Here is an 8488-nt window from a genome sequence, read left to right as displayed (position 1 = left end):
GGGCCTTCTAGAGTTTGGGGAGGGTGGAGTTGACTTGGGCATTGTGCTGGCAAAATGCCTCAGGGTGCTGGAGGGAGGAGGAGACCAGGGCTAGGGCTGGGAAGAGATAGAGAGAGAGCAGCAGGTTTCCTCTATTGTTTCCTGCTCTCTTTTTCTTGACTAGTTTCTCCTCTGCATGAACTTGTTCCTTTTCTTTGTGAGCCTGGCTAGCTCAGTTGGTAGAGCATCAGACTTTTAATCTGAGGGTCCAGGGTTCAAGTCCCTGGTCAGGCAATGAGCTATTTCCCAAGATTATAAAAGTCTATCACTTTTGCATCCTTCTGCATGTCCTTTTCTCTTCAGGATTTTGCCTTTCCTAAGAAGGGCCTCTAGTGTGTGGGATTGAAGGGGAAACTTCCTGACATCCCCTCTGTCCTCACAGGCTGGAGGAATAAAGGCCTCTGGGCATATAGCAGGTTCCTCCCAGATGGCTGCATCTCACAGGGTGGAGGTGGAAGCTCTGTCTCCTTGCCTCTTTTTCTGCCTTCATGTGGCTGTGCTGATCTGGCTGGCCTGTCTGAGACAGGGTGTGGGGAATGTTTGGAGCTTTTGCTTCGTATTGAGGGCTCCCTCCTACAGCAGAGTGATGTGGGCTCCGTGGAGAGTCTGAAAGAATTGCCCCGTCAGCGTTAGGTTTCACCCAGCGCTCGGCTTCCCTTCGTGGGAGTGGGGAGGAGGGTGGGGCTCAGCCCTCCCAGTTGGAGAGGGGTGCAGGTGGCGGGGCTGCTGGTTGGGACTTGGAGGAGCGTGAAACATCTGCGAGACGAGTGGAGTGGGAGGAAGAGCATGTGTCTGCAGTGCCTGGGGTGGGCCTGTGCCTCCCCCAGGAAGAAGGTTTTTGTGCGTGCCAGTCCCTGGGAGGCTTGGGTCCAGGCTAGTGTTGAGGCCTGAATTGTCAGGAGACCAGGTGAAGGAGAGTGCGGAATTGGTGGAGCTGGGGAGTGGAGCACCAGGAGTCTCTCACCCCACCTTGGGAGCACTTGTGGGGACTGAGCTGTCTTTGGGTCGGGGTAGTGGTGGGACCCCAGGGGATGGGGAGCAGCAGTCTGGGGGCTCATTCACCCAGGCAAGGAAACACCCATATGGGGGGAGAACTGACCCAGCGGTGAGCACTGGACCTGTTGGTGAGTCCCACAGTGTCCTTGGGTCTGACCTGAGACCAGAGGGCCCCTCGCCAGCGAAGAGGAAATCCAACACAGCAGCAGAAGCCTCTCTTTCAGCGACCACAGCGTATTCAGCGGTGATTGAGGGACTGCAGCCATCAACCTCCTTGCAGCAGCAGTGTCATGTGCTTAGGCTGCGGCACACGGGGGTTTTGAGTGGGTGCCCCACACTTGACTTTGTAGTGGGCATGTTGCTGCTCTGCTCCTTGGTCTTTCTCCCTCGGCAGTTGAGGTCAGTGATTCACCTGCCCGACAGCAAGGAATTTGATGTTTGTTTCTATTCAGTCAAGGAGTCCAAGCAGTTCTGGGAGAAGATTGGGGAGAAAGCCCTCGTGGAGCAGGTATGGGTGGGATTTGTCACTATCCCCCTTTTCAAGCCTGCCGTGAAGACAGTAACCGTATTTTTCCACACAGATGTGGTACAGGAGGAGGATGGAGTGTCATGCTCGGGTGAGCCAGGCCCTGGCCAGGGTACATGACAAATCCGGGGTGTGGGCGGGTGAATTCTGGGGGACAGTTGAGCTTTTCAGGGTTGATGGTGACCAGTTAAGGCATGTTCCAAATATGTTTTCAATTGGGTTGGAATGGGGTTATAGCCAGTATGTGGGACAGCCTAAGGCCTGCTTCAGCTGCAGCTCATCTGGGCACTTCAATTATGGGTGCTCTAGCTAGCGCTGTCTGCGCGGTGAGTCCCCGGAGCACAGGACAGAGGGCTGCCAGCTGGGCATCTGTTGCATTTTGTGTGGGAGGGAGGGACCAGTGTACCGCAGTTGTCCAGAGGCATGGCATATCCAAGAGGAGACACACTGGCGACTGTGTAGAGCATGCATGCAGATGGAGAGTGCTTAGGAAACAAGGGAAAAGGGAACGGGAGTGGCCAGGCAGACACCGGCCTCGGAAGTGAAAGGAGTGGAGGGTTCGTGCCCCAGAGATGGGGAAAGCAGTGGACCCAGGGGTAGCAGACCGAGCCTGGAGGAGCTAGTGCAGAAGAGGGAGGGAAGCAGTGGGGCAGGCATGGGAGTACAGTCAGGCAAGGCCCTTGGCAAAGTGTTGGCCGGGGTAACAGGGCCCAGACAATCTCTATGTGACCAGAAACAGGGTGACGGGACCCAGGTGGGTCGTGAGATGCCTGACCCCACCATGAGCAGGTGGGAGGAGGCTGAGTCACTGGGGAGACTTTTGTGAGGGTTTCCTGAAGGGAGAGGCAGGGAAGAAAGCCTTCTGGAGTTGTTAATGTCCCACTGGCTCTGCGGGGGTCATATGAATGCACGTTGCCAGCTCCGGCTGCAGTAGGCGGTATGGCACTTCTCCAGAGCCACCGTTTTGCAGTGTTGGACCAAGCAGAACTGGCCGGGGAAGGGAAGGAAGGGTAGCTTGATGGGCAGAGGGTGATTGGAGGAAGGGCCCGTCTCTCTGGTCCTCTGGGCCAGGGAAGAATGATGGGCTTGGAGTCTTGTTCTTCACATTCGCGGTGTGAGTACCGAAGGTCGCGGCATTCCGACTGGGGAGCAGGATTGTTAAATCCAGACACCAAAAGCTCTTTGGATGTGCCCCTTCCCTTCACAGCACCTCATTCCCAGCTGCTGTCCTGGTCAATGAAAACCCAGAGTTGGATCTGTGGAGTTCACCTCTCACCTCCTAGGGGGAAAGCCCCTTTCCCCCTCCACTGACCACATCACCAGTCTCTTGCCACTCCACCCTTTCACCACTCTGCTGGCTAACCTCACCTCTTTGGGATGTCTTGTGGTCCCACCAGGAGCATCGCAGGCTCCCTAAAAGTAGCAGACCACCAGAGCACGAACAGTAGCCCCATCCCTTCCCCTTAAGGCCATGTCCCTGCACCATCCCTTCTCCCCAAGGTCCCGCTCCTGCACTGATTCTTCCCCCCAAGATTCCGCCTCCCGATCACTGCTCTCCTCCCCCTCCCCACCCTCACTTGCTCTTATGGTCATTACAAAGTGGTAAGGCAGAGCCCTCCCATTTCTAAAAGTCCTGGGGCGTCGTGCCCCCCTGTTCACGCACCCCTGGGTCCCGGCACTTCACACAGCTCTCACTGATCTCAGCTGTTAGTGAGGGAGCCTCACTGCTCGCACAGACTTGGCAGTTTCCTGTCTGAGAGACTCTGTCCCAAAGCAGGACTAATGCTTAGACCTGGTTCTCAGGGATTTCAGATCTGTTGATCTGATTGAGTCTTAATCAGCTCTGATTGAGTCTTAATCAACCCACCCCACCAAGGACCAACACTTGTCTCTACCCTCGCTCAACTCTACTGAGAATTTTTGGGGGGTCACGCCTCGCCTTTATCAACCTAGGGCCCTGGGAGAAAAGCAATGGACAGGTGCTCCAGTGGCCCAGTTGGTTAGTGCACAGTACTTATAGGGCAGTGCTGAGAAGAGCTATGCTGAGGTTGTGAGTTCAAAGCATCACCTGGAGCACTGGTTTTCATTAGCCAAATGGCTTCACTCACTTGACCCTGTGGAATGTAGAATTCCAGCCCAGGGGACACTGAGGAGGGGAGGACTCAAAAATGCCCCTTTCAGTTATTACCTCCTCTCCAGAGCCTAGAGTCCTGCTGATCCCTGAGCCTGGGGAGGAAGAGGAGCCATTTTTAAAGGGCTTTCCCTTCCCCTGCCCCCTTCCCTGGTTCTTGTCACAGAGACAGGAAGCAGCAGAAGACCAGAATTCCGAAGTGCAGACAATGCAATGTTTACTGGGGTTAGTTTCCATGCAAGCGTATTCCAAAGCCCTTCACACCAGTCGGGCTTAATCTCTATCCGCCAGTAGAATCTGTTCCCCAGGGTTCCCTTCCCAGCTCTGACGCCACAGAGCATTTGCCCCGCGTTCCCCTTCCCAGCTGTGACACTGCAGAGCCTTGCTTGTGTTCCCGTTCCCCCACCTTAGCAAACATGATTCCAATTTCTCCTTCCACTTCCTGTTTGACCCCAGTTTATATAGTAATATTCTCAGCTATACCTTAACCAATCATATTGTAACATAATTCTCTAACCAATTATATCCCACTACTTACACCTAGCAACATTAATTATACAACAGACAGAAACAATAAGAGAACCAGACAGATTGACAATAGAAAAGTGGGGGCCGTAAAGATAAAATATACAGAAATGAGGGTTTCACAACCATTGAGAAGGGAATTCTTGCCAGACAGGAGGCTCTCTTAAGATCTGTTTCTTTATCTGGTGGTGATGGGCACTATCAGGACAGGATCATCTTCCTAGCAGCCCAATACCTCTGTATTTTAATGTGACTGGTTTGGGATTGGAGGATGTGACCTTACTCTTCCTAGCTTATAGCTGCCCCTGCTGCTTAGCCAAAGGCCTTAGCCTAAGAACAAGACCTCAGACTCTCCCGAGGAGAGAAGGCCCATACACAGGCAGACTGTGATTTTGATTCTTTGTTTTATACCCCTGTAACTCACTAAGTGATAGAAGTACACCTAAGTTCTTCAAGTCGAGGCCTGTACAGGCAGTCTAAAGATCTCTATTCTAACAGCCGTCAGTCCCTGGGGCAGAATGATCCATGTAGCTCCCTGAGTGGTTGGTGGGCTGAGCTTCCCCCCGCTGGAGCTTTTCAGGGATGAGATTTTGATTAATTGTAACAAGAAGAAAATCTCTCCTGTTCCTGTTTGTCACCTTTTGCCCTTCTTGTACCTCCCTCAGCCTCTGTTCTCCCTGATAGGGGAGATGCAGAGACAAGCCCCAGTCTTTCTGAGTCATACAGTCTGTATCCACCTCTGAAATATTGCCACTCGAGAGTATGGCTCCCACTTCTTCCGTAGAGGGACTGCGACAGCGGCTACCCAGTTGGGTCTGGGGGCACCAGAGATCCAGGCTCTAGTGTTCAGGTGATATAGGGCCTATAAGTCCCCCGCCTGAGGGGAGGCCAATGCATATGGTGGGCCATAAGCACCACAGGTTTTAACCCTGTCGGCTTCCTTCCCCATGGCTCTTATTTAGATTATATTGAAGTACACCTGTGGATGGGAATATGAATTTGTGGGCACAGCATTGTGCAGTGTGCTTCCAAGGCAGCCTGTAATTCAGCCAGGGGTTTGCAACTGAGCCTTGGGCTGGAGGCGATTTTCTCTCCACAGAGCAGATGGGGGATGCGCTGGGACCAGCTCCTGGCTCTTTTTTAGTGAGCTGGTTCCCTGTGAGGACACACCAGACGTCACTGCTATCTACGTAGGGGAGAACCAGCTGGGGATGCTCTCCAGACCCAGCTGATCTGGAAGGTTAAATAGGATAGTGAACAACACAGCAATGTGGGGCTAGGTCCCTGAGAAAACAAAGTGGGGGGAAGACCAGAGATGAGAACTAGAGATGGGGGAGGAGAAAGGGTCTCAAGGGAGGGAGCAGCTGGAGAGAACCAAGGAGTGCAGTGGACAAGTCTGCTGTCTGAATACTAGTGGTCATAGGTGTTCTGCAGAAAAACCAGAGCCAGCTGGTCCCGTGGTGTAATGGTCAGCCCTCAGGACTCTGAATCCCAGTTCAGAGCTTGGTAGGATCTTCTGGAGCTGCGTCAGATTGCTGTGAAGCCCTGGAGGCGCTGCTGCTCAGCATCCCAATTGCACAAGAGTCTCTCTTTTCCCTCCTGCTTGGCTACTTATGTCTGCTCAAGGGAGATCTTTGTTCCAGATGCCCCCATGCTATTGAACTTGCGAGTCCAGCTAGAGATGCCTTCCATCCTTTGGGTTGACTTATAGCTGCATTCCAGGCTGCCTCAGCTGATGGCCACAGGCTATTGGGAACCCCAGCCCCTAACCCAGGGCAGGTGGAGGGTTCGGAGCTCCCCATAGTGGCTTGGGCTCCCTAGGTGTTTTTTTCCACAGCCTGGCTTGGTTTTTACCACAGCTTCTGTCCTGGCTCGGGGGCAGGGCCTCCAGGGGAAGAAGAGAGGTGGGGCCATGGAGAAGGGCAGGGCCTCGTGGCTCCCCTACTTCTTCCAAGGTTCCGGTGCTTTTGCTCAGGAGCAGAGGCTGCATCATTGTTTAAATCTAAACCAACACCAGCTGAGGATGGGGACATTCCCTTGGTATCTCAATCCTAACCTGCCTCCAGTCCTGCTGCCAATGCAGCTCAGGCAAAGCATGCAGCCCCTAGCTGTTGATGCTGCCCTTCAGCCGCAGCTGTGCAGGGTGTGAAGTCCTTTCACTTGTGTTGCCAAGTGTCCCTAGCCCTGAGAACTTTCTCTCTCCTCGTCCTGAGGGATCTTCCACTCCATTCCCAACCCACGTCCTAATGATCCAGGTGGTCTTCTCCCAGAAAAGGATCATTTGGGAGCTGGATCCCTCTTTGCCTTTTCTCTGTGTCTAGCACAGTTCAAGGTGCCTACGGGTGGGATGTTTGATCCCAATGACCTGATGTGGAGCTGCCATTCAGCTTCCCTTATTTGGTCTCCTCTTTCACTGAATCCAACATTTTTTCAATCTATCATCACCATCCTCCCAAGCACATTTCAATTGCTTCCACCTCCCTTAACCAGATCGTGTCCCTGTAGTTTGAGGTGTCTTCATAGGTCATTTCTCCATCTTTCTCACCCTCTCGTGTCTTTTCACCCTCATTAACTCTCCTGGGTCTCTGCTTTCTAAGCTCAGACTGTCTCTGCATTTCTGGCTGTTCAGAGGAGGGAGGACCATGTCTGCGCGTGGCCAGCCTGCTCCCTGCCATGCCAAACACCCACTGAAGGCCACCAGTCAACCAGCATATGAGACGGCTGCTGATGCTCAGAGGCCAGCATCAGAAGATGGTAGGAAAGCAGGGCCACCCCCTAGTGGGGCCTCTGACCGTTCCCACTCCAGGTACTCACTGTTGCAGCGGGGCAGGAGATTTTACCCCAAGAGGCTTTTCCCCAGCTGGCGAGAAGCAGAGAAACACCCAGCCCTCTAGGCGCTGTTTAGCCCCCTCAGGCACAGGGACAGGTGCACATTTGGAGGGGGGAAACTGCTCTACACGCTAGCCCGGGCATCTTCCCATTTACTTTGGCAAGTCAGGAATGGCAAAGGCTAGACTGGACGCACCTGGGGCTCACGCCCTAGCCTTTGTGACGCCCAAACCCAACTCCTTCCTGGGGGTCTAGCTGAAGCCAGAGCATTGGCCTGAGCAGCCAAGAAGAGGATCCAGCCCTGAAGAAAGCAGGACTTTCAGCACAAAGGGAAAACTACACAAGTCCAACCACGAAGGGACTCGAACCCTCAATTGCCTGATCTGAAGTCAGATGCCTGATCCATTAGGTCACGCAGTCACACAAGAAAAGCCTCTCCAAACACTTCTTTGAAAAAGGTGGACACTGTTTCTCAGGTCAGCTACTGAGGGGGGCAGAGGCTCTCTGGGCACAAGAAGTCGAGTTCCCAGTGAGACGTGAGACTTAAGTCTATGCTGCCAGGTGCAGGACTTGGGCAGGGAGGCTTAGGCCTGGAGGATTGGGGTGCAGCGGGCGGGCTGGCTGTCTAGGTGCAGAGATTTATTCACACTGAGGCACAGGAGGGAGGAGAAGGAGGAATCCCACTGATAGGCAGTGGACGTGGAGAAAAAAGGGTGGCGATTCCCTCATCCTAAATGGGTTGGCTGGCTTGACCCTCACCCCTCTGCAGAATATGGCGGGGGCTGCCGCTCGCCCCCTGTGGGGCAGGAGGGTGCAGGTGTGGGTTGCTGGGCTCTGATGCACCTGGAGGGCAGCTCGGGTGAGGCGGGGCAGGGCCTGTGGTTTCCATTCTGTGTTGCCTGTTGCTGGGCTGTTGCACAAGCCCCAGCCATGCAGCAAAGGTGCCCTAAGAGGGGGAGAGGACCAAGCAGATGATCCAGCACGAGGGGGGAGAGGATAAGTGGTTGTGGGAATGGAAGGCCTCGGGCTGCACTTGGGGGAGTGAAGAGCTGGGTGACAACCCAAAAACCTGCAGCGAAGGGATGGACAGGTGGAGGGGGGGATAGAAGAGGCAGCGAGCCTAAAATCTAAAAGTGCAGTAGGGTCTAGTGGTCAGAGCGGGGCTGGATACCAGGACCCCTGTGTTCTATCCTGGGCTCTGGGAGCAGAGCAGGGTCTAGAGGTTAGAGCAGGGGGACTGGGAGCCAGGCAGTGTTTTCTGCAGGAATTGCAATGGGGCAGGGGTTCAAATGTACAGGGGGTGAGGGTCACGGCCGATGAGGGGTGAGACAGTGAGGGTGAAGGGAGGCTGTATGGCACCATAGTAAAAACTGAAAAATGTTTCATGACCATTTTATTAGACTTAACTCATATTTTAAAATTATCACACAAATTAATGTTGG

At 53.9% G+C, this 8488-nt stretch overlaps 1 non-coding gene across 1 annotated transcript; it reads left to right on the top strand.

The window, feature by feature from the left end:
• Positions 1-200: 200 nt before the first annotated feature.
• TRNAK-UUU (transfer RNA lysine (anticodon UUU)) lies at positions 201-273 on the top strand. Its single transcript has one exon. It is a non-coding gene; the product is annotated as a tRNA-Lys (tRNA).
• Positions 274-8488: the final 8215 nt, after the last annotated feature.

This window comes from Lepidochelys kempii, chromosome 22, assembly GCF_965140285.1.
Source record: "Lepidochelys kempii isolate rLepKem1 chromosome 22, rLepKem1.hap1, whole genome shotgun sequence".
Lineage (NCBI taxonomy): Eukaryota > Metazoa > Chordata > Testudines > Cheloniidae > Lepidochelys > Lepidochelys kempii.
The sequence above is the reverse complement of the archived record's forward strand: the minus strand, read 5'-3'. Positions and strand labels throughout refer to the sequence as shown.